Source organism: Teleopsis dalmanni, chromosome 2, assembly GCF_002237135.1.
Source record: "Teleopsis dalmanni isolate 2A chromosome 2, ASM223713v2, whole genome shotgun sequence".
NCBI lineage: Eukaryota > Metazoa > Arthropoda > Insecta > Diptera > Diopsidae > Teleopsis > Teleopsis dalmanni.
The window spans coordinates 93,314,956-93,339,599 of record NC_051847.1 but is presented as its reverse complement, the minus strand read 5'-3'; the positions used below and the strand labels follow the sequence as shown (position 1 = coordinate 93,339,599).

General features: G+C 26.3%; 1 protein-coding gene across 1 annotated transcript in view; it reads right to left on the bottom strand.

Moving 5' to 3' along the window:
* Window positions 1-16,022, bottom strand: part of LOC119675084 (serine-rich adhesin for platelets) — an 87,793-nt gene extending 71,771 nt beyond the window's left edge. Inside the window, exon 1 of the mRNA XM_038086273.1 lies at window positions 16,004-16,022. The gene's annotated coding sequence lies outside the window, so the exon portion shown is untranslated. The remainder of the gene's footprint in view (window positions 1-16,003) is intronic.
* Window positions 16,023-24,644: the final 8,622 nt, after the last annotated feature.

Here is a 24,644-nt window from a genome sequence, read left to right as displayed (position 1 = left end):
AATCTGATACTGTTTCGACAGAATTTAACGCTTTTTTAAAAATAAATTAGTATAAATAATAAATAAATTAGTAGCAGGTTTCGGGTTATGCACGATACATATAACAAATTAGGACACAACTTCTACAAAATTGTATATCAAAATTTCCCGGAGCACCACTTTATTTTATGCGAAGAAAACAATCTTATAACGATTAGATTATATATCAACCCCGTTCAGCTGAAATTTACGGTACATAAAACATTAAATATATTAAATTTTCTTCGAGTAGCCCAAAAATAGCACTTAAAAGTTATTTATATCAATGAACAATAATACTATAAAAACCAAAAGACATTGAAGTCGAAAGTTAACGAATAAAACATTTAGGATATAACTTCGCCTTTTGATTACAAGATGACTTGCTTTGAATACGAAATGAGGAATTCTCTTAAGAGGTCCTAAGTAATATGTTATGCATTTGTTTGCTATTCAATTTGTTAAGTCTGAAGTGAAGCATTTACACAAAATCTTTACGTTTTACTATCTTAAATATGCACATAAATCATTTGTTTTTTACGATTAAGTAAGAATTTTTCGAGGGTTTTGAAGTCAGTAAATCAATTTAAAAAAATTAAAATTATATGAGAAAAATTATTGGAAACTGTTTGTTAAGTAATTTTTGCTCTTATACTGTTGGTGTTATTAACAACAAATATTGTGCAACTAAAAGTACTGCATATTACTTACTTGAAATAAATTTGTAGACACATTGGCATTATTTGATAAATTAAAATTAAAATTTAGAAACTTATAGTTTTTTTTATCATTTATATAAAAAGTATAATAAACAAAAATGAGCAACAGGGACCGTAACAGTTAACAATAAAAAATAAAAATTACTTTATAAATATAATACAATATAAAATAATACTCAAAAACTAAGAATTAAACTTGCTTTATATTATATTCATCAAAAACAACTCTTTATGTTACATTGGGACAGCTAACCGAAGTAGACCACCTAAAATTGCGTTATTTTTCGTTCTTCGATTTTCGAATATCGAGAATCGTTACAGTCAAAATGGCTAAATGGCATTTAGCTTGAAATTAGCAGCTAAGTCATCACCAATGGTGTCCCACGACAGTGATACTTCTGCTTGCCTCTTCCTCTAGATTTTGTATGCAAGTGTATTTTTCAACAAGAGCTATCTTTTTGAGGTGATATTTGAAATTTCCATGCCCAGTGATCAACGGGGTCAGCTAACTAAGGGTGCTCCGGGGATAGCTTAGCACTTTTATCATATCACTAACCATTAGTTTTGGCAAATGAGTTTAGCCTGCCTACATGTGCTTGTCTCTTTTCACTTGCTAAGATGAAATGAAGCTATCCACTCTTCGACATAGGCCCCAGTCATTTCAGAAAGTGGTTTTACCACAGATATCTTATACATATAAAAGTTCTCTATGGTATAATTATACCACTAATTAATTTATATATGATATTGAAATTCTATTTTCTATTTGTTGGATTTGTTGCAAGACTTAAAAGAATAAAGCACAAAGAATTAATAATATATTTTGTACATAGAATTTAATATTAACGATGATCCATAATTGATCCATAATTATTTTTCTTCTTGTTTAACTAATCTAATATATTGCATTTACCTTCATCAAACATTGAATACTACTAGTTTTTTAAAACTATGTTAGTCAAAAGGTTTTGAAAAAATATTTACTAATTAAATCAATTAACATTTTATAGTTGATAACAATAATTAATTTAAGAAATTATAACCAATTTGCATGAAAATTAAATTTAATACTATTGACGTACTTCTCGACTAAAGACATTTTACGTCAATCGCTTTTTTATTTATGCCATCATCTCGCCAAATGATTCTTAATGATTTTTCGTAAATAGTACGTACAAAATAGTCTTAAAGCCTCAATTTAGTAGAAACCTTTCTAATCCAGCCTAAACAATTTATTTTGCTACTTTGCAGCTGTTGCTGGCATTACTCCAACACTTTTATCATTCTAATTATTCGTTTTTATTTTATTTGTTTAAAATTTACATTTGAGTTGAGTTGAGAGCTAGAATTTTTGGGGTGGAGAGAGAGAAAGAGGAAGAGAGAGAATAAAAAGAAGTAGCAATGCGAATATAAAAAAAAAATAACAAATTTGCAACAACAATTATGTTGTCTTATATTCTATAGGAGTATGATTTTATATGTTAAATATAAAATATATATTCTTATATATATATTCCTAATACATAATACAAAATAATAAATAATCTATTGCACTTTAATTGTTAAAAAATGTGATTTCTAAGCTAACTATTGATTTTTATTAATAGTTATTATAATTATTAATAATATAATTATTATAATATAACTATTTGTGAAAAGAGTATATCAACCAACGAGGATCTGTTGCCGTGTCAATTGTCAAATGATGTGGGATCCCACAAGAAATAATCATATTCATAACTTCAGAGAATTATACTGCTGGAAGACATAAAATGTATTATGGTGGTCACATCATAATCCTACATTATTTTCACAACCTTTTTTATTGAGGGAGCGACATCCGTGATCAAACTTGTAATACCAATTATTTACAGTGACAAAGGGTCGGACTTCATCGACAAAAATGAAAGTAGGTTTATCAATGTACATTTTTCTTAATGATAAAGTATTAATTTAAAAATATCATATTTTCCCGAAGAAATGTCACATACAATTGACCCATAGTTAGGATACCAAATATGCATCATATTAATAGCGGTCCTTACACAGTGAAACAGTGATAGTAATTCGAAAATTTGCTAGAATTAAACAATACTTAACTAACTTTTATGATATATTTCTGTTAAAATATTTCAGAAATAGAATTTAGAATATTTAAAATAAATTTCTATAAATCTATATATAAACGTTGTGAAAAGTTCTGAAAGAAACATATTTTTCAATAAAACTAATTTTAATTAAAAACCAACAGTAAAACAAATAATGAACTATAACATAAGTAGCTCGGGGATGATTTCAAAGGGAAAAGAAATATTCAGCTTATTTACATATTAAAAAGAAAATTATTTACTGTATTTGCATAGTTTTTTTCTTTCAATCTTCTAAAGTTTATTTTTATACTTCTACATTTTTTATATTTTACATTTTTATTAAAGTTTACATAGATTTAATTTTAGTCTAATAAATAATAACTACTTATAATATATGATATTAATTATAAAAAATAATTTAAAATCTCATTACTAGTCATTAAAAAAATTATCTCTTCATAGTCAATTATCTCAATTAACATAATTTTGATTTCATATTCAACGGAAACCATTTGTTCTTAATTTATTACAAAATTTAGACGTTAAAATTCATTAACTGCAAAATCACTGAATTTTCCAATGAATTTAACATAAGCCCATGGCCCATGTTTGAAATATTTTATCAAAGGCAAATAAAATGTATTTATTTAAAATTTTAGTTAAATAAATGGTTAATTGCTTTTAGACCGCAAAACAAACACATGAAAATTGAAACAACAATGGAACCAGAATAATTTTTGAACTGAAATAGCTCCAAGTCATTACCGGAAAATACGATTTCAAAATAAAATCATTAAAATTTACTTGCTAATTTACAAAATAATAACTCAATAAATTCTACCCGACAGAAACATATTCATTTGGATTGTTTTTTATTTTTTTTTTTTTTTTGGAAAAACATTATTTACAAATATTTAAGTATATTATATACTATATAAATATATTTTTAATCTGTTTAGTTTATTTAAATTCATAAAAATTTAATACATTTGTTTGTGTTTGTAATAGAATTTAGAATAAATATCCTAACAAACAAACGGATGGTTAGTCATATATCTAAATTTATTTATTTGTTTTTTCATTTTTATTAATTTATCTTTTAATGCGAATATTTTAGATAGAAATTCGTGAATATTGATAAATCACGAATTTAGTGTGAACTAATTTATTGTCGACTTCCTATTGCGCAGAAAATTATCGATGATATGCAGAAAATTCAAAAATTAAATTAAATTTTAATAACTAATTGAATTAAATATCCTCTAATTCTATGTGTGAATTTTTATTTAGATGCCAACCAGTTTCTTTATTGTTTGTCATTAGTCATCTACCTATCATATCAATCATTTAATTGAATATTATTTTAGTTAAGTGTAAATAACTTATCATAGAATACTAAATAAAAAGTTCATGAATAAAAACAAAAAGAATACAAAATATAACTTGCTCTTAGACACAACGGACCCACTGACGATCTCCAGAAATATCCTTAAATTTAAACTAATTCTGCTGTTCTGACCGACACGTTATTTTACAAAGATTGTATTTTTTGGATGTTACTATTCAGCAAAAAGACTTTATGTTTACGTGATAACTATATTAAGCTAAAATTGCACCAGTCACTCCAATTTTTATATATAATAATAAAGATATCTGCAGATCTTTAAAATATGAATTCAACTTAAATTTATGATTTCTGTAAGGCAATTATGTATAAATCTGAAATCATTGGACTAATTTTTATCAAAAATAAATAAAACTCTGTGTGGAGATATATATTTTAATTCTAATATTATATAAAACAAAATACCATATGTAGTATTTTCTCATGTAAATTCTATAATTTTCAGTTTAAAAAAGGTATACATTCAAATCTGTAGGCGTAAATTAGCGTTACGTTAATCCATATCTAAAATTAATAATATAATGTTTCAAGTGAAAAAATTATCTGAATTAAAATTAATATTAAAATAATTAAATAGTTCATTATATAATTATAAATCTGTAGTCATCTGACTCAAATTTTGTACAATTTTAAAATTTTAAAATTTTTAACACCCCAAATTATTTTGCCCTAAGAGTGAAAATGTAGCTCAAGTCTTAGATTTTGATATTCACATGGCAAAATATAAGCTAGTTATTGAAAACTAGTTTTAATGGAATTCACACCACAATCAGTAATTAGAAAAAATCATTGTAATAAGAAAATCTATAACTTCATAAGAACAAAGTGGTATTGAAGAACGCATCATATCATAGGTTTCAAAAGAAATGCCATAAAGTGAGTGAAAACAAAAGTAAAAAAAACAAAAATCTATATGATAAAAGAAATATTTGTTGTTGTAACTTACTTCCGTAAAGGCAAGTAAAACAAGTGAAAAACAATTAACACATGTACTACGGCAACTACTTACAAGGGTTGGGCAGTTAATAGACATTAATTCGTATCGTGTAAAGAACGTATTACTTTGTAAGGCAGTTTGAAAACATTAAACAGATGTGCAACAGTAACAACTAAAGTCCAAGGAGTAGTTAATTGACATTATTGTGTGCTATTTAAATTAAGTATTAATCATCAATATATTCACCTATAATTCATCTATATATAATATTCACCTATAACAATTTCTACGCTGTTTTAATACATTAACATTAGTTTTAATAGAATAACTTCTCAAGATCTTCAAAACAAATGTTTATTTTAACGATCATTCAAGTTAAATCACTTCTTTCAGCACATTTCAACGAAGTTTGCAAAGAGATAGATATACAGTAGCTGTATAGGGACCGGATTCTGGAGAATACGCTAAGTGGGGAAGCAGTTCGTTTACTACAACTATTTTTATTTTTGATTTGTGACAAAATGCACTATAGATTGATGAAAACTTTCTTTTTCGTCATTTAGACTACTTTTTTTTCAAATTTTATTATTCAAACCTCTCAATAACACACTATATTTTATACTACTCATGATTTTTTAATTTTCATATAATATAATACAGGTGCTATAACCTTAATATACAGTATTTGGTCGCTTTGATTAGTAGCCTTCTTAGCTGAATGGAAATTTATCTTCGAAGCATAGTGCTGGGCAGAATATATCACCCAAAAATACAAATCGCAAATATAAATTTTTTTTATTGTTATTGAATATCTGTAAGCTAGATTCAAAAATATTCATTTCTTTCTAATTCTAATCGACGCGGTACTCACTTTGATAAAAATTTGCTTGTATGAAAATGTACGTATGTTATGTCTATCAATAACATCACGGAATCTGAAAACACTTTTATAGATTTTTTAATGTTTTCAAAACGTTCAAGATACACTAACATTTTGGAAAAATTTAAAAGGTAAACAATATAAGTGTTACTAATATCAATATATAAAGCATAATATATAGGCAGAAGTAAATACATAGACTTAATTACGGGGAATTATTATTTTAATTTTTTTAACATTTTTCATTACACTATTTAAATAAGAATTAGTGGAGTAATCGGAAAGTTATCCAGAGACAACGGATATCTCTTATAGATATGATGTAAGCAAAATGGTATATGATAGGGACAAAAATCTATCACAGAAAATATTTCTTACATAATACTAAATCAATGTCACAAAATTTTACAAAGATTTTAGGATAAAAGATAAAAATTTTCAGAATTAATTCGTTTTCGTTTCTGGGATAAAAGCAAATAAATATTGCTTGATATTGAAAAATTAAATATATTCATGAAATCAATGGTAATAATTAATTAATATTGTGTTTATAAAGTGGAACAATCATTTTAATTTACTAATGAAAACCAAATAAATGTTTTTTTCTGTTAAACAAATTTTTAATATATTTACTTTTAGTAATTAAATTTATTATTCCAATATCTGCATATAACAATTTCAAGTGAAATATTTCTGTTTATGAAACTATAATATTTATAAAAATTTGCGAATTTTAAGTTACTTGAACTATAAATAAAACTGCATTTAAACAAGTGTAAAATGCAAAATATAATTATTTTATAGCAAGTCATTAATTTTTAATTAGAAACCACAATTTAATTAAATGCATTAAAAATCCACATTAAAAATCATGTGTGCATTTGAAGTGCTTAGAAAAATGCATATTTACACTGAATTATCATCTAAAATAATAATATATAAATTAACTTTTTTTTATTTTAAAGGTCTTCGCAAATGGCTTCCGCTTCTCTGACTGTAATGTAAAAAATAATATGTTATAAAAAACAGAACTATTACAATGACCGCATTCAAGACAATCGACACAATATAATTAAATTTCAAAAAGAAAAAACAGACATTATAGATAATTAATATATTAGTTATAATTATCCCATCTAATTTATTGCATAGGTGCAGGTTCCCAGTATTATAATGACATTATTTAAATAATAAATAGAAAGAATTTACGCATAAAAAAGGCAGTTTAAATTTAAATTTGTTCAGTTTGTCATTATTAAAACGATTTCCACACTTTAGATAAGAATCTATTTTCATATCATCACAAAATTTATAGAAATCATAAAAGAACAAATAATGACAATTTTCATACAGATAAGATTGCACTATAATTTTGTGCAAGTGATAAGCAATGATTATGAAGTTGTACTATGACACTCGATTAATAAAAACAATCAATTAAATACACGAAATAACACATTTTACATATAACAATTATATATGATAAATAAAAATAACGTAAAGTTAGTTGAGTTGTAGTAACCTTCGTCATACTTACAAATCACGTATAAATTTTAGTTCAAGTATATTATATGTTCAGTCTTACCTGTAAATATAAAATAAATTATTAATAGTTTTTGTTTAAATAACTCAAGTAAATATTTAGATTTAAGATTTCAAATTTAGATTTGAGAGAATAGGCATGAGAATAAAATTAAAATTTAATAATTCTATTTTTACTACTAATATTAATATTTGCAGATTTACTGCTCTCTTAGTTTACAGAAAATATGTATAAATTATGTTACAGGCTCCTCGTGGAGATATGCAGACCTGAGGTCAATTATTGCTTAGTGTGATGAAATGATAAACAATAATCCAGTCAAGGCGTAAAGAGGGGTTTTAATAATACATCGAGTTACGAAAGAGTAAAAGTGCTCAAGTGCACTGGCTCAAATAGCTTCAACATAATAATGTATAAATTACAATCAAACTGCTCTATTATGAGCTCCTTCTCCTAGAGGCTGACGAATTTTTTGTAGATGAAAGCGATATATATTTCACTATGGTAACATACATTTTACATAACAGAGTTCCAGATAACAAAATCAAACGTTCACAATTTTTCATTCCCTGGAACTTAAAATAACCCACACATTTTTAAAGGTTTTTAGATCTCATCTTTGCTTCGAATACAGCTATATGACGTTTAATCAAGGCAATCACGCTTTCATAAAACAGGTATAAGTTGCTTAAAAAAATTATTTAGTATCTTGAACAAACTAGGTACGTATAATACAGCATCTACCAATACTATTAATATCAGGACGTACAGGCAATGTAATAGCTGATAATCTAACTAGAAGAAGTAGGCAAAAATGCTTCATTATCCTTACTGCGTTGATGCATGTCATTGAGAGAAATATTCAATCTTACTTGTCTGCAAATATACTACATATAAGACTGATATCTGTAAGGAAAATCTCAAAGAAGTCGCTAGATTATTTTCAAGACCAAATTGTGTATTGCTCTCTCCTTACGTTTTTGGAAACATATAGTTGATCGTCCGGTTTTTTATCATTGTTAAACCCTCAAAATGAAATGAAACTGCACAGTAGATATAGTTTATATGCGCAACATAGAGTATGTAAAATCCAATAATTTAGTTGTAATATTTTTACATATAGATAAATATATATAGATAAATATATATATAGATAAATATATATATAGATAAATATATATATAGATAAAAATATAGATTTTATATTTAACTCAGATACAAAATCGTTTTAAATGACTGTAGACAATATTAAGTATAACAAAAAAGTTAAAAAGATTTTAAGTACTTAAGTATCTGGTTTGTTTAAATATAACTTGTTTATAGGCTTCATTGTAATTTTTAGAATAAATTTAGATATTTCTAAGAAAGTTAGTCGATATATTATTTTCATTTAAACTAAGTATATTTCTTTCAAATGACTCAATTATATTCTTGCGTACAATTTTTTATATGTAAATTACACTAATTTTAATAATAACTTTTTAAATAATATCAAATATATAAGTACATATATGGTATAAGCAAATTATTATAGATTTTTGTCTATTTAATGTATTTGGTATTAGTGAGACAGTATGTATATTGGAATAAAATATAGCAATTGTTACTAAGACTGTCGGATTTTAAAAATACAAATAAATCGTTGGCATCTTTTCTATAATGAGCTACATTCAAACATAGCATATTTACATATCGTTTGATATAGTAATTGAGTTATTATTATTATTTAAAGATTGCATATTTAAATTATGCATAACACGTTTGCGAATACTTCATTCGCATTAACAGACCCTGTTAACGAACTTATCCGTGTATTATCACAAATGTAAACAGAAAATATATTATGTCTAAATGCTTTCATTCCCTTGTCAATTCACATATTTTGTTGGAAATATAATTTGCATTGTTATTGTTTTATTGCAAATTGTATAGTAATTTATTTGTTTATTAATGTTATGAATGTTCTTTTTATGACTTGCATGCAAATAGAAGAAATTATCAACTGATATTTGTTTATGACACTATAAAAATGATATTGGTTAACTGAAGAGATTAAAACTGAATACACAAAGCCATTCAGCGAAAGTAAAAGTATAAATGTTTCAATTGCTATTTCAATATAAATAAAAGAATTCATTTTATTTATTAATTTCTATATTACAATTCTTTTACATAATCAATATCAGTATCAACCAATTATTATATATGTCAGTCACTTTCTGAGTAATATTACACAGCATCACGATTAATAAAACAATTTCAGGAAGCAACTGATGCCTTTTGATAAAAAAGTCAATCATTTGATTTATTCATAGTGATTATTATACGAGAAGATTGATTGTAACACAAAAATAATCAAAATAAAAACTAACATGTTTTTTAATAAATTTTATGTGAAAGTAAAGGTGTAAATTTATACATATATATATATAATATATATAATATATGTATATATATTATATATATTTATATATATATAAATATTATATATATTTATATATATATAAATATATATATATATATTTATATATATATATATAAGTATAGTATTGTTCATATACAGATTTTACTATATTAAACAGAAATGCGTAAAATTAAATAAAATTATTTTAATTAGTAGTAACAATAGTACCACATTGAAAAAAATATATAATTGAGTTTTAAACATATTCATGTTTTAATAAATGCAGTAAATTCAAAATTAATTCAATATTGCAGTTATTAAACATCACTCGATCAATTAATTGTCTCAAAGAAAGTACTCGATCGTACAGTACATGTGCGATTAATCTTAAGCAAGTTCTACACTTCTATCTCAAAATAATAGTTGGTAAATACTATATGTAAGCACTTACTTAACGATAATATTACTTACGAAAGTTCAATATTATTCTATAATTATTATATTTAAGTCTGAACACTTTTTATATGCAACATTTAATAACATAATTAAAATTTCTTTAATTATTAGTACGAAGTATAAGAATGTATGTGAATAGTTTTCCTCATAACATGTAAGGTGTCAATTAAAAATATATAAATAATTTATTGTTAAATTTCAACTTGATTGCGGTCACTTTATGTAGGCCAATAAATAATAATCTAGTAAATTCATTAGATTCTTAGCATATAGATTAGATTGAAAACAATTAAATGCTAAATCGTTTCAATTATACAATTAATTTTGTATAATTTATATATAATATTTTCAATATGTATTATATATATATAATTTTATCTATAAATTGCAATGGAAATCAATGAGGTCGAATATAAACGTGGACTTACAGCCCTCCTCCCCACAGATGCAGTATTCTCTTCGAAATTTCAGTTATACGGTAATAAAGTTATGTACAAACCCTTGCCCAATATTTCACAGGAAGAATGACGACTTTCCCGTGCAGCAAGAACTGTCTTAGCTCAACTAAGATCAGAATATTGTCGTAATGATTGCCATTGTCATTCTATCCTCCATGACATTTCCCATCATTTCTCTTCCCACACCGCACACACAAACCTTAAATTGATTTTTGTATCCACTTCTTAGTAGTGGCCAAGTTTTATCATCTTGATTCTATTTAAATCTTACCCATCCCGAATCTAGTTAGCATTGTTATTGCTATTGTTGCGAATTGCATTCTGATTGTTATATTCTTACTGCACAAGAAACAACAATGCAAAAGCAAAAATAATGTACAAAAAAATCGAAATTTACAACAACAGTATTGTTAACATCCGTACTACGTTTTTAAACAAAGTAAGGCGTTTGTCGCCACATTATCATGTTAAGTGCATTAAGAACACCGGGTGTTAAGCCGTTAAGACAGGAAACCACGTAAAACAACTATGAACTCATATAACATGGATACTTTTATCTGCATATATTTTTTAGTTCATTTTGTGATTCATCGCACTGTATGGTTTAGAATACGTTAGAGCTTTCTAATTTTTTATTTATTTATTATTTGTGAAATAGAAAAAAATTATATGTAGACATGTGGCGTACTCAGCAGTAAACATAGCAAAATCTTTCTAATGGTAATTTAATAATACAGTCTTTGTCGAATTAGAGTAGAAATGTCTTATATGTAAATGGTTCAGCTGACCTACATATAAAAAAATATTGTAGTTGGGATATTTAAAGTAAATACAAGGTAAAACAAGAATTATGTTATCTTATTGTATTCCATCCTCCATTGGTGAAATTTCCTTCCGTTAATATAACTAATTAACTTAATAATCAAAAACCACTTAATAGCTTAATAAGTAAATGGTTTTGCAATGTCAAGGGATACCACAGCACAACATTTTAATTACAAATTTCCTCCAATAAAAGTGAACAAAGTAACAATTTACATAATTTTCTATGTAAAATTATGTTATTATTAAAAGTAAAATGAAATTATTATAATCAAAAATACAATTACTTAAAACGATTATGTTTTAATTTACAATTTTTGACAAAAGCTAAATTGAAGGACGCTAAACTCGATGGCTCTTTCATTTAATATTTATGAATTTGTGATGCAAAATGGATATCCTAATAACAGAGGCTGATGATGACGGGAATAGAAATAATAAATATTTTTTTTTAATAAATTATAAGGAAGAATGAGTTAGTATTCCTCTCTTAATTACTTAATTTTTTATAGTTATATTTTATGATATAATGATACATTATTTTATTGTTTCATTTCTTGATTTCTATTTATTTTTAGTTAATTATTTGTTATTTATTGAAAAGAATATTTTAAAATTAAAAATTTTTTTTATTTAAATTTCATGTAAATTAGTAAGCAATTAAAATTTATTTTTTGGTTTTATTATTGAAATTAAATGTAAAATGAACAAAATAATTACTATTAAAAACCACAATAAACAAACACGAGTATAATGAAAAATTATGCAAAATTTAAGAAATGACTCAACTTTATATAGAAAAATAAATACGATTTTGTTTACATTCTCTCATTAATGGTTTTGGTGTTTTTAAATATCTCTTAGTTTTTTATATCTTATCTACGTGCTTTTTTAATTTTCATCTTAATTGCTTAATCAGCGTAAATTTGAAGAATCTTTATTGTTCAAGATAAATTCTAAATAAGTCGCAAATTGTAACCAAACCGGAATCATCCAGCAATGTGCCGAAAATACCAGAAACCTTTTAACAATTGTTGCTTCAAGAAGTTTCACAGAACAATGTTCATTACTTTAATATTGTAAATGTACTTAATTATAATAATTAACTAATTTTTCTCAACAATTACATTAAACCGTAAACAATACTGAGAACAGCTGCCGCTGAACTTTTGTTTGGTTAGATTCAAGGATGAATTAACATTAACTAATCTCGACACCTAATTAACTATAAATTATAATGCATGGTAATTAAATATTAATGCGTGCTACAATCAAGTCATAAGAAAATTAATGAATTGATTTAAAAACGATTAATTGATTTTTATGATTATTCTTCGATTACCTTATGTTGTCTGACCGCATTATTTGATGAATATAATTGGTATCAAAATATTTTCCTCATAAAACATAAAAACGACTATGAATTGGGGCTTAACTTATGTTTTATTAAAGTCAACTATTCCAACTAATACACTTTAAATAGGTTTGGGACAAATATTTCTCATATTTCTCATTTCTCATAAGAAAAAATTAAAATAGTAAGGATTGAGCATAAGTGTTTTTGACGCTCTAATGCAGGGCTGTCTAGACCAGATGCGATCGCAGGCAATACCAATCATTGTACAGATTAGAGGACCGCAAAAACAAAAACATACGTTCATCGTTGTTTTTGACAAAAACAAAAACATGGTTATAATGTTAAATTTAGTTTTATTAATTTATCAATTTGAATTCATTTATTGGTATACCATAAAAATAAAGGCAAACTGAGATTCAAAAGTTAGAACCCACTTTTAATTTAATAAAAGTTTTTTTTTAGAAAATCTGCATAATTATATTAGTAAGTTATTAAAGTGTTATCATTTTCTCACGTATTTAATGTTTAAATAATTTTTGCAAGATATAGAATGAGACCATATTTGAGCATATTGAAACCTGGAGATCACTTGTTTTAGCTAGAGCGTGACCTTTTTGAATATACATACATTCTCCTCATATTATAGTGATGAAATTATTTTAAAATATAATTGATAATTAGCATTTTGAGCTTTATTAGTGATTCTAGTATATTGAAATGCGCTAGAGTTTACAATTAATGGCAGTTATAGCGATTACGAAGCATTTTTAAATCAGAATTTTCATCATATTAGCGAAAACCAATCTAAAAAATACTGAAGGTTACATATATATAACTTTTGTACAACTTATAACTTTTATATAACTTATAATTTATGTACCTTAAATCACACTTTAGTAAACGTTATAATTTATTGGAACTAAAAGATTTTGTTCCAATATATTTTCTTGATGGAAAGTCATTAAATTTTGGACATAAATTGTTATTGTGGAAAATGAAGCACACAAATATTATATATTTACCCACTACACCTTGAAAATTTAGATACCCCTTGAAAGAACCAATATCTACAATCTTGCTTTGCTGTTAAAAAATTAATTTTAAAATAGAATTCTTAAGAGAAGTTGGCAGTATTTCAAAAATAACGGAATTCTACAATTAAGTACATATATTCCATTCAAAAAATGTCAGAAGATGGTCAAATGATTTCTGCCCAATAATATACCTATAATATTGAGATTTGTATTCTAATTAAATAATTTATAATATTTAAAACGTTTATTAAATAAATTACGATTTTATAAAAAATAATAAAATAATTTAGAATTAAAATTTAAGTTTAAATAAAGAATATTGATGTAAAATTTATTTTTTGTAACAAAAATAAAAGAAAATAAACCTTACAGATAATATGCAGAAAATTATTTATTTAGTATAACATTTTATTTAATAGTCCGTTAGTGACAATCCTATATAAGCGACCATTTAAGTATAACATAATGAAAATTTGTGTTGACTATTGTATAAATTTGTATACCCCCACCCTCTCTTTACTAACAAGCATGTCATGATAGTATTAAACAAATCATCTGTTTAAATATTTCATTTGTTAATACCTAATCGTTGACTATTTTAAATAGATGGCGCTACCAATCTTAAAGTGAAAATTGAATTAAAATAATAGAATACTCTAGGTAATCACATTTCTAGTAATTATATCAAAATATACCACATCAGTTATGTATACTCGACTTTATTTTAATAATCCTATATAACTGGACATTAGCTAATAACCTGAGATTAACAGTAACTTGTATCTTTTACTAACAGTTGTTGCGCTCTCTGAGGGGGAGAAATAATTATCAAACTTTCGTCTATTGTATAGGTTTCCTAGCCTTAACAGAAACCACTTTTCAAACACCATAAAGAAATATCAGAAGCTTCACAAAATTCTGAAGTAAAATGAATTGGTAAAAGTAATGTGTAAGTATGTAACTTTTAAATCAGAAATACATACCTAATCGCATCTAATAATAAGAACCCTAAGGTAATAAAACAAACTCATAGACAATTTATATAAAATCTGGCATATAGATTCACACTTAAACCAAACCTAGCATTAGCACCGCAATTTAACGGTATAAATAATTATAAATTAATAATAAATAGTAAAACACGAATATTGAAGAAAAAAAAATAGATGCAAATTATATTAAAAAGAGAAAATGAAACTGATTTGCACTTCAATAAAAAAAAAAAAATACCTTAATTCAATTTAAATAAAATTCTCAAGAGAACGCTAAAAAAATATTTTTTTTACACTATTTTACGCTAATACCTTGAAACGATGAAGTTTTTTATCTAATCAAACATGAATAAAACGATTAAAACCTGTTTAAATAATTTTTAGTATTCACACATTTATTTCTATACGCGGCACAAATGTTTACTGCTTATTTCGCTGTCTCTGTTAATAATTTTCAGGTACTTAAGAATTCTTTGCACTTCTAAGAGGCTTGTACGGATTTGAGATTTTTCATCGCAATTTCAACATTGCGAATAACACAACTGAACTGAAACTCACAAATAGATACGATAAAATTTTATGACATGTCTTATGACTTAAGTGCAGGCAACTGAGATGAATCTAAATTGATAAGACAAGATTTCAAAAATATTTTCCAAAATTTGATAACCTTTGAAGCATTTCAAGTAAGCTGAAAATTATTTTCACACCCATAAAGTTCTTTATCTATTAAACGCAACAACAACAACAACAACAGCAACAATAAATAATAAAAAAATAAAAACAAAAAATTATAATAAAAAATATAATGATAATTTTGAAGTTGAAATTCATTAAAAACTTCACAAGTCGTTTTAAAAATATACTTGACTTTGGCAGCAATTTCACCTTGTTAAGATACTCGATTATTCCGGTTTCGAGATAATAACACAGCAAAAATTAATTGCAAGGAACAATTGTAGAGATCCGAAAACGGCAAAATTCGGCCGACAAAAATTATTATACTCGTATTATGAAATAATATGAGGAAGTCAACGACATCGAAAATAAGTTTTTTTTTTTTTTGTTAAGAAAAACTGAAAAGCTGAAAAGCTGAGAAATATTAATTAAATTAACCTGCAACGAATGTTGGAGATAAACAAATAATTAACACAATTTGCTGTCTTTGTTTTTGGCTTGATTTTTTATTAGTTTTTGCTGTTTGTTTGGTAGCCGCCACATTGAGGTTCGTTCGTGTAGATACGAGAATTTCATTTATTTAACACATTCGAAATTGAATTACGAAGCGAAAAAATTAATAAAATAATATTAAATATTTCAATGTCAACTGGCGTATAAAACGGCACGAACAACGCGTTCGTTCATATACAAAAATAAAAATAAAAATAAAAATAAAAATAACAATGAAAATAAATAGTAGAAAATAATAAATAAGAAATAAAAACAAAGCAAAATGTGTTCAGCAATAAATATTATTTTAAAATGGAATAAAGAGAATTGTTTATAAGAAAAACTGAATTTGCGCAACTTTCATGTAAAATTATTCAATGCAAAAACTGAGGAAATCAATTTTTACTTACAAAAACACTCCCACATTTACATACAACAATAAGTATTTCAGATTTATACATACTACACACCGCACACCACATACCTATATACCGCAAACCACATACCGCATACCTACAATTGAAATGCAATTTTTTCAAGTGCGCTCAGAATAAAGCACCAGAAATTATATATACTTTTTTTAAAATAGTTTTTAGCAAAAAAAGTAAACATGTTTTACATTATAAATAAATAGAATTTCTATTATTAGTTGTTGTTTAGTAATCAACACAATATATGTTATATATACATACATACATACTACATACAAACTATATATATAAAACATATTAAAATAACGAAATCACTTCACTAGAGACAACATTTTGAAATTTTATTCGAGAACAGGAAAAGGAAAATTGACCTCTGAAGAAGGTCTCATCTAAGTTCTAGTACGTTCAAGTTGAAGTGCTTATTGTAATAAATAATGTCAAATGAACTATGATTAATGTAATGTAATTATTTTTACATTAAAATCTTGAAATTAATTTACATTTAATAAACAAATTACTTAGAATTATTAGATAAAATATATAAAAAATTATCAATCAATCAAAATTTAGTTTTCAATAATTCCAGTTGCTAATTCTGCAAAATATCTCGGTATAAACCCACGTAGATGCTAAATTCAGATGGTACACGTACACATCAAGACAAAACTGACTGAGCTAAATATTAAATCGAGAAAACTAACTTGGCTTTTTGGAAGGTGATCCAAAGTATTTCAGCAAAACAAACTCATTGATATTCAGATGTCTGAGTTGGTGAATCAACACCTTTACTCTATTTTATCTGTGGACAATTTTAAGTCACACTAAATACTGGGCTTTACGGGACTTTATAATATGATGGATCTGATGTCTTTGTATCTGCCTGTGTTTATCAAATTTCGCTGTATTTTTAGGATACTGAGTGTTGGATTATTGTGACTGTCAATTGTATTGAATAGTTTCAGAGCACGATCTTTAATGTATTTTTCAACTGAATCCACTCTCAGATCTCTGTGGATATCAGCTCCTCTTACATACTATGGGGCGTTAACCAGTTTTCTTAAGGCAATATTTTGCCCTCTTTGAAGAATTTTTAAAGTAGAGCTTGGCACTTAGCAAAACGCTATACTGCCATAGAGTAGTCCTGGTTTAATAATTTGCTTAAATATGCTAACTCCATTCTTTATGTTGAGCTTTTTGCTGCTGATGAGCGGGTAAAGGGAGTGTAATATTCGGGCAGCTTGAGCTCGTTTGGACTTGAAATGTGCTTTCCAGGAGTGCTTGTTATCAAAGGTTATGCCTAGGTATTTGAGAGTATCGGCCCATTCTATTTCTTGTTCTTCTTGTTCTTAATAAAAATTGCCCGAGTCTTTTCTGCGTTCAGTTTTATTTTCCACTTTTTAAAATACTCATGATTAACAAATAAGTCTACAAGCCTATATGGCTCTATGGCGTCCAAACCCCGAAGTTTGTGTAAAAACTCATACCTATAAGAGATATGATAGAAAGGTTTCAAAACAAACACATAGGGATGCGGTTAACGCTCCGTGGTATGTGCGAAGTGCTGATCGACATCGTGACCTTGAAACACCTACTGTCAGGCAAAAAATACACATTATAGCTACCAATACACATTATGACAGGTTGAGAGTCAACACTTAAACAAAACTATTGCAGCGTTACTTTGCGATGTTACACACAGATGCTTAAGTCACTTCAAATGAAAGCACCTTTTGAGGTGTTTCAACCAGTAAGAAGATGATTAGCTCAGATCTATATGCTCACTTTAGATAAGTAACATTATTTGTAATATTAAATGAAACAATTTCTTGTTAGTAAATGCGACTAATTGCTGTTAATTTAAACTTAGCTCTTTGTTTAAATATACAAAACAAATCAAATATTACTTTAACACTTTAAAAATAGATTGCATCTAGTGCAATAGACATATAGTAATTATTCAAAAGTTTGACACAATCCTTCATACATATATTATAAGCTATTCTAGATATACTTTTAAACCACCTTTGCGAACTTTGCGCAATCGACTTAAAACGCCTTTTTCGAACAGTTTTCTAGTTTCGGGAATATAAAAAATTATGGTACCAAAAATCAGGTTAATAGGATACTTGGTCTACATTCACAAAGTTTCTTATCAAAAATTCTTGCACAACAATAAATTTGTGCCACCGTAGAACACTTAAAAATAAAAATTTAAAAGATTAGATTTTAATTTTATTTGGTACAGTGATACCGACTAACAGAAAATCCAAGATTTTAAATCCGAAATTTCAGATACTAATCTTATGAAAAATCATATTTATGCATAAATAGCAACGTTTGCAACTGAAAGACGATATTTTTTTTACTCACATTTTTTAAATTAAATAAAACTATTTAAAATCTGCATACTTTGCATACTAAATCTATTAACATTAAACGGCAGAGTTGTATTCAAATTAAATGTATTCAATAAAACGCATTTATATGCACCTAAAAATGAGATTAAGAGGGAAATAACACAATAAAGTATATAATAATACTACACATCGAAATTTACAACTATTTTAAAAGGTAGTGATATTACAATTTATTAAAATAATTGTTATTGGCTTTGGGTCAGTTGGGTAATGAGCACTGACTTTAAGCTTCAAATTTGGCAGGGTACGGTTTCCACCGTTGGTACTTGCAGTCTCAAAAAAATTATTCCTATATTTACGAATATAAGAAATAATTCCAAGACCTCTAATGATAAGTATTTAGCAATACTCGAAAGAGCTGTAAGGTCATCCAAAAATTCAATTAACTGATAAATAATAAAATTTCGTTGTTGTAATTTACTACTGCTCAAAATACCTATCTATTAAAAGGAATATTTTATATTAAGAATTTAGTTTATTCGTCAAAATGGACGTTAAAAATCAATTTAATAATTGTTATTGTAATAACCTGGACATATAATTAGATACAAAAGTAAACATAAAAATATGATTCATGTAATGATTGTTACTAAAAGTCAAATCATTCGCTTTTGTGGTTTTATATAATTTCAATAACAAAATCTAGATTTAAGAGTTGAATTTTTATTAAGGAATACAACACCTAATAATTATACATAATATATTATAATATATATACAGCAATAATCTTGTATTCAAGATATATCGAGTCTATGTCTCGAAGCCCTTTACATCTACATCTACATCTACAACATCAATTCGCAATCTCAATTCGAATTTTCTTCTGTAATACTCATATTAATGCTTTAATAAATAGAAAAATATCTCCGGCAATTATAAGTTTACACGCTATCCATATTTTAATATATGAACCGATATTAATGATAATTTGGTATAATATCTAATATGTACACATCATATGCATATATATTGTTGTTTCAAAATGTTTGAGTATTACGATGTTCGAGTAACTCGAGTATGCTTAAATTTGAATACAGTAATCCCTCTTATTACGCGGTAGATTGTTCCGCGTTATAGGAAAACGCGTTGTAGGGATATTGCCGTATACCCCGTACACACACGTGCAAAGGTACGCGAAGCCAATTATGAACTGTGTAAATTCCCGCGTTATATGGAGATTTAAATCGCGTATACCACGTTATAAGGGTACCGCGTTATAAGGTACTGCGTTATAAGGTACTGCGTTGTAAGGGTACCGCGTTATAAAGGGGATTACGGTATTTGTAATACAAATTCGAACATCTTTAACAGATATTCAAACAGCTGATTTGCTCTACGTGTGGTCTATTTTTTTTTAGTTTATATTATATAAAATACTATATAATAGTTAAGCATCTTCAAGCAGTTCGCCATGTTTGAATAATTGATTTATACATATTCGTCTAACAATAGGCAAAGTTTCAAACAGATCAAATAATATTTCAAGCTCTGATCTTCATATATTAAATCATTACAACATAAATAACATTAGATCCTAGAATTGTAACGGCAATTGATCTGCTTAATGCTAAAAAGCCAAAATATGTATGAGTATGTACTCATATTTGGAAAAAAAATTTCGGAATTTAAGAATTTTAAATGATAGTGGCCCTGCGAATATCATACTAGCCTTGCCAATAGTATGAAGTTCAGTATGCGATGTTCAAACTTCAACTCGGATAAAAATTTTTAATAGTCGAAATTTCATTTACAAAAAGTTCGCTGTGTTGTTACTGATTATTTTGCTTGGATCGACAATAGTAGAGAAAAAATATATAAATATAATTATACATAAGAAGAAGAAAATTAATTTAAGGTGATAAAATCATCTGTACAAATCCTCTAATCTTATAAAATACTTTTTATGTAAAAAAACACAATAATAATAAAAAATTACAAAAATGAGTTGCAAAATATGAAAAAATGTTTAAATAAATTAGTTGCAGAATTGCGGAATAATCTGCAATGAAAATTTTTTTTTTTTTATTGGGATTTAGATTAGCAAGAATCACGAGGTTTAAAGATAATTTTTTTTTATAAGAATGTAAACAGTTTTATAAAGAAGTATAAAATAAATTACATTTAAACTCTAAAATTAAGTAAAATCATCACATTGTAGTGATAATCAGGTTCAGACATTAAATATATTTCATTATTATTATTATGATGATAAGAAAATTAAAATATAAAAAAAGAAAAACCTGATGAAACTAAAAACAGTTATGGTATATACTTATGGTATAGTACAACCAAGCTATAACAGAAGAATTATCAGTAGACACTCCCTTCGTTAGAGTCATGTAGAATATGAATTAAAAATATTAAAAATGCAAAATGCATTGCCTTGATGTCAATACAATTTATTACGAAATTAGACAAGTAACAGAAAGATTTACAGACCTGAGCTGATTTTGTATGAATGCAGAAGAAAACGAGTTCAATAGAAATGTCTACTTCTGAACACACGTTAGGCATGAGTTTGACTTATGGGTTTATAAATCTGATACACAAAATTCCGGTAAAGGTAACACTTCGAAAAAATTTAATAAAAAAATTTATTAAAAGAGAGTGCTCTCCTTCCATTTTTCAGAAAATTAAAAGGTTAAAAATGTTCTTTCAAAAACAGACGTTGATATCTTCATATGCTCTTAATCTTAATATCTTATCTTAATATATAATATGCTCAGCTTTCATTTTAATTTAAAAATATACATTGTAATTATACAGAATTTTATAAAATTTCAATGATTTAATCATCTCAGAAAAGAGATCTAAATTTTGAAAACCGTAATAAGTATGGTTAAAAGCTTTGATCGTACTTATACCTATATAGAAACAGTAAATAGTTCACGCAATACTGATGAGAGATAAAGTTTCCATATAGCAAAAGCTGATTCTGGAATTAAACAACTGTTTAATATTTTTTATTTTTGCCATTTTAATAGAATGGTAGAAAATAAGCCAATAGATATAATGTTGATGACTAAGCAGTATTATAAAGAAAGAATAAATAAATGGTAAAGATATTTCAAGATATTAAAAGCAATGATAAACAATTTTTTTCAAATCGAATAAAAAATACATGAACATTTCTACATCGAAAAACAACAGAAAGATAGAATAATAGATAATAGAATAAACAATAAATATTTATGTATATGAAATGCTTTGAAGACTTTGAACAGCTGGTTCATTTTCTAGATAAATAAGAACAAAATGAGGTAATACGTATAAAACCGAAACATTGTGGTAATGTCCGTACCAATATTCTGAAAAATAATGTTAACAATAAAATTAAAAACAATATAATGGAAATACAATATAAGTTTCAGTTTGTTAAATAAATATTCTTTATAAAGTGCAGAGTCCATTTCGTGATAAGACTGACCAATTAAGTGAAAGCAACAACAAAACATAAAGTTTTGCAGTAGTAGACATAATACAAATTAATTGCAAATAAAATTAATAGAGAAAGCTCTGTTGCAGAGATGGAAGGTTTTGAAATTGCCGGTAAAAACAATTTCAACCGCTCCTTCATTCACACCTAGAGATATTTATACCTTTTAATCATTTCAAATATTAAATGTGTGATCTTTCAGAATACTAATTAGCAAAAAAAACATGCAATTTAATTATATTGACGTAAACTAACAGGAGATTTGACATATTTAGTTGAACCTAAAAGAGATCTTATATATTTAGTTGAATTTAAAGGAGTATTATACGTCATATTTGATGTTACAACTTGGTGCGACGTCGCTTACTATTACACGTCATACACTGCCGACACTATTTTCAATACTCCCCGACAAAAAAAAAACAACAAATATAGTACATGTAAGCCGACAAAAATCGACGCACCAAGTATGATGTGTAATACCCACTTTATAGAGCACCGAACACAGATTAGAATTAAATAAACTCAAATAGTATAATATATTCACACATAGTGGTTAATGCTACGACACAAAATACTAAACAATGTACCTCGACCGAAAGCTTACATGAAAAAAGCACATAGAAGTGAAAGTAACCCAATTGAAACTCAAACCACAAGAACTAATCTGGCTGATTAACAAGAACTCCAAACTTAATTCTCATAAAATGCAACTTTAGAATACAATAATAAACCCCACACAGACTTACGGAATTACACTCTGGAGCTCTGCTTCTCTATCAAACATTGAATAATTTCAAACAGCTAATTCGAAAATCCTTTAGCAAATAGTGGGTGCCCCTTGATATATGAAAAACACAAATATTCATAGAGATCTTCGTATTAACACAGTCACAGATGTTATTGTCAGCAGCGCACAAAAGTACAAAGTTTAACTCAGAAATCACCTAAACCTACTTGCAAGCAATCTCATCCAAAGCACTGGAACCCAGCGACTCAAAAGGAACTATATAAACCCGGCTATTGAAGAATAACGCCCGACATTTAAACGAAATTGGATGAAGGTTTGACTAAGGACAATTTATGTATCAACAAACTCGCTTTTAATATTGATGTAAATTATTATAAATTTGGTTTAATATTAGAAGAGGCTTTCAAGTAATTCACACTTTGATTTTTTGTTTGCGTTACAAGCTTCCATTGTTATTTTTATAGTCATCAAATAATGAGTATGAAAATGTCATTACATTTAAGACAATATTAAAGTTATAATTGATGTGAATTTAGTTAGTGTTGCCAGAATAATGTAGTTAGAGTCAATTTCAAACTCGTTCTTATGAACAAGGTTAAGAGGGAAGTTCTCTTCTGAACTAGCTATTATAATATTTTATGCTATAACATTTATGTTGTTACGCATATCTAAACAGAGTCATTAATTATTTTATTACTTGTGTAACCTTCAATATAGTCAGAATTTTGTATCAAATTGTTGAAAACCATGGATTAGTATATATTATTTTATTTTATTTTCTCAATAAATGGCACAAACTCAACTCCATTAATTTAAGCCTAAAAGTTAAGCAAGTTGAACATTAAGAATCAACTAAGTAAAGTTGTAAATTCAAACACACGTCTGAGCTGAACCCACAAAATAAAGACAAGGTAAGAATGACTATAATTATTTAAAATCAAGTATGCAGTGAAACTGGAAGACAGACTTATGGTCATGATTATATTAATTCATCTAGTTGAAGTCATCAAAGTTATATATTTTTTAGAGAATTCTGAATCTTGTGTTACAAACACTCGGAGCAAATGGTATGTGTTAGCATATATATACTTAGCATATGGTATGTGATAGGCTTAACCAGCTGTAAACCTTCTATATAAATTGACGATGGTTTTTTTTGAAAAAATTGCCACTACTAGTTGTGAATAATAATTTTATACAATGTTTCCACTGTCAAACTTATGAAAGTGATTAATATAAACACAGTCCGAGTTAACAGATGTTTTCAGTTGACAAATAATTCTAATTTCTTTAATAATATTTAATTAATGTTTATTATTTATTC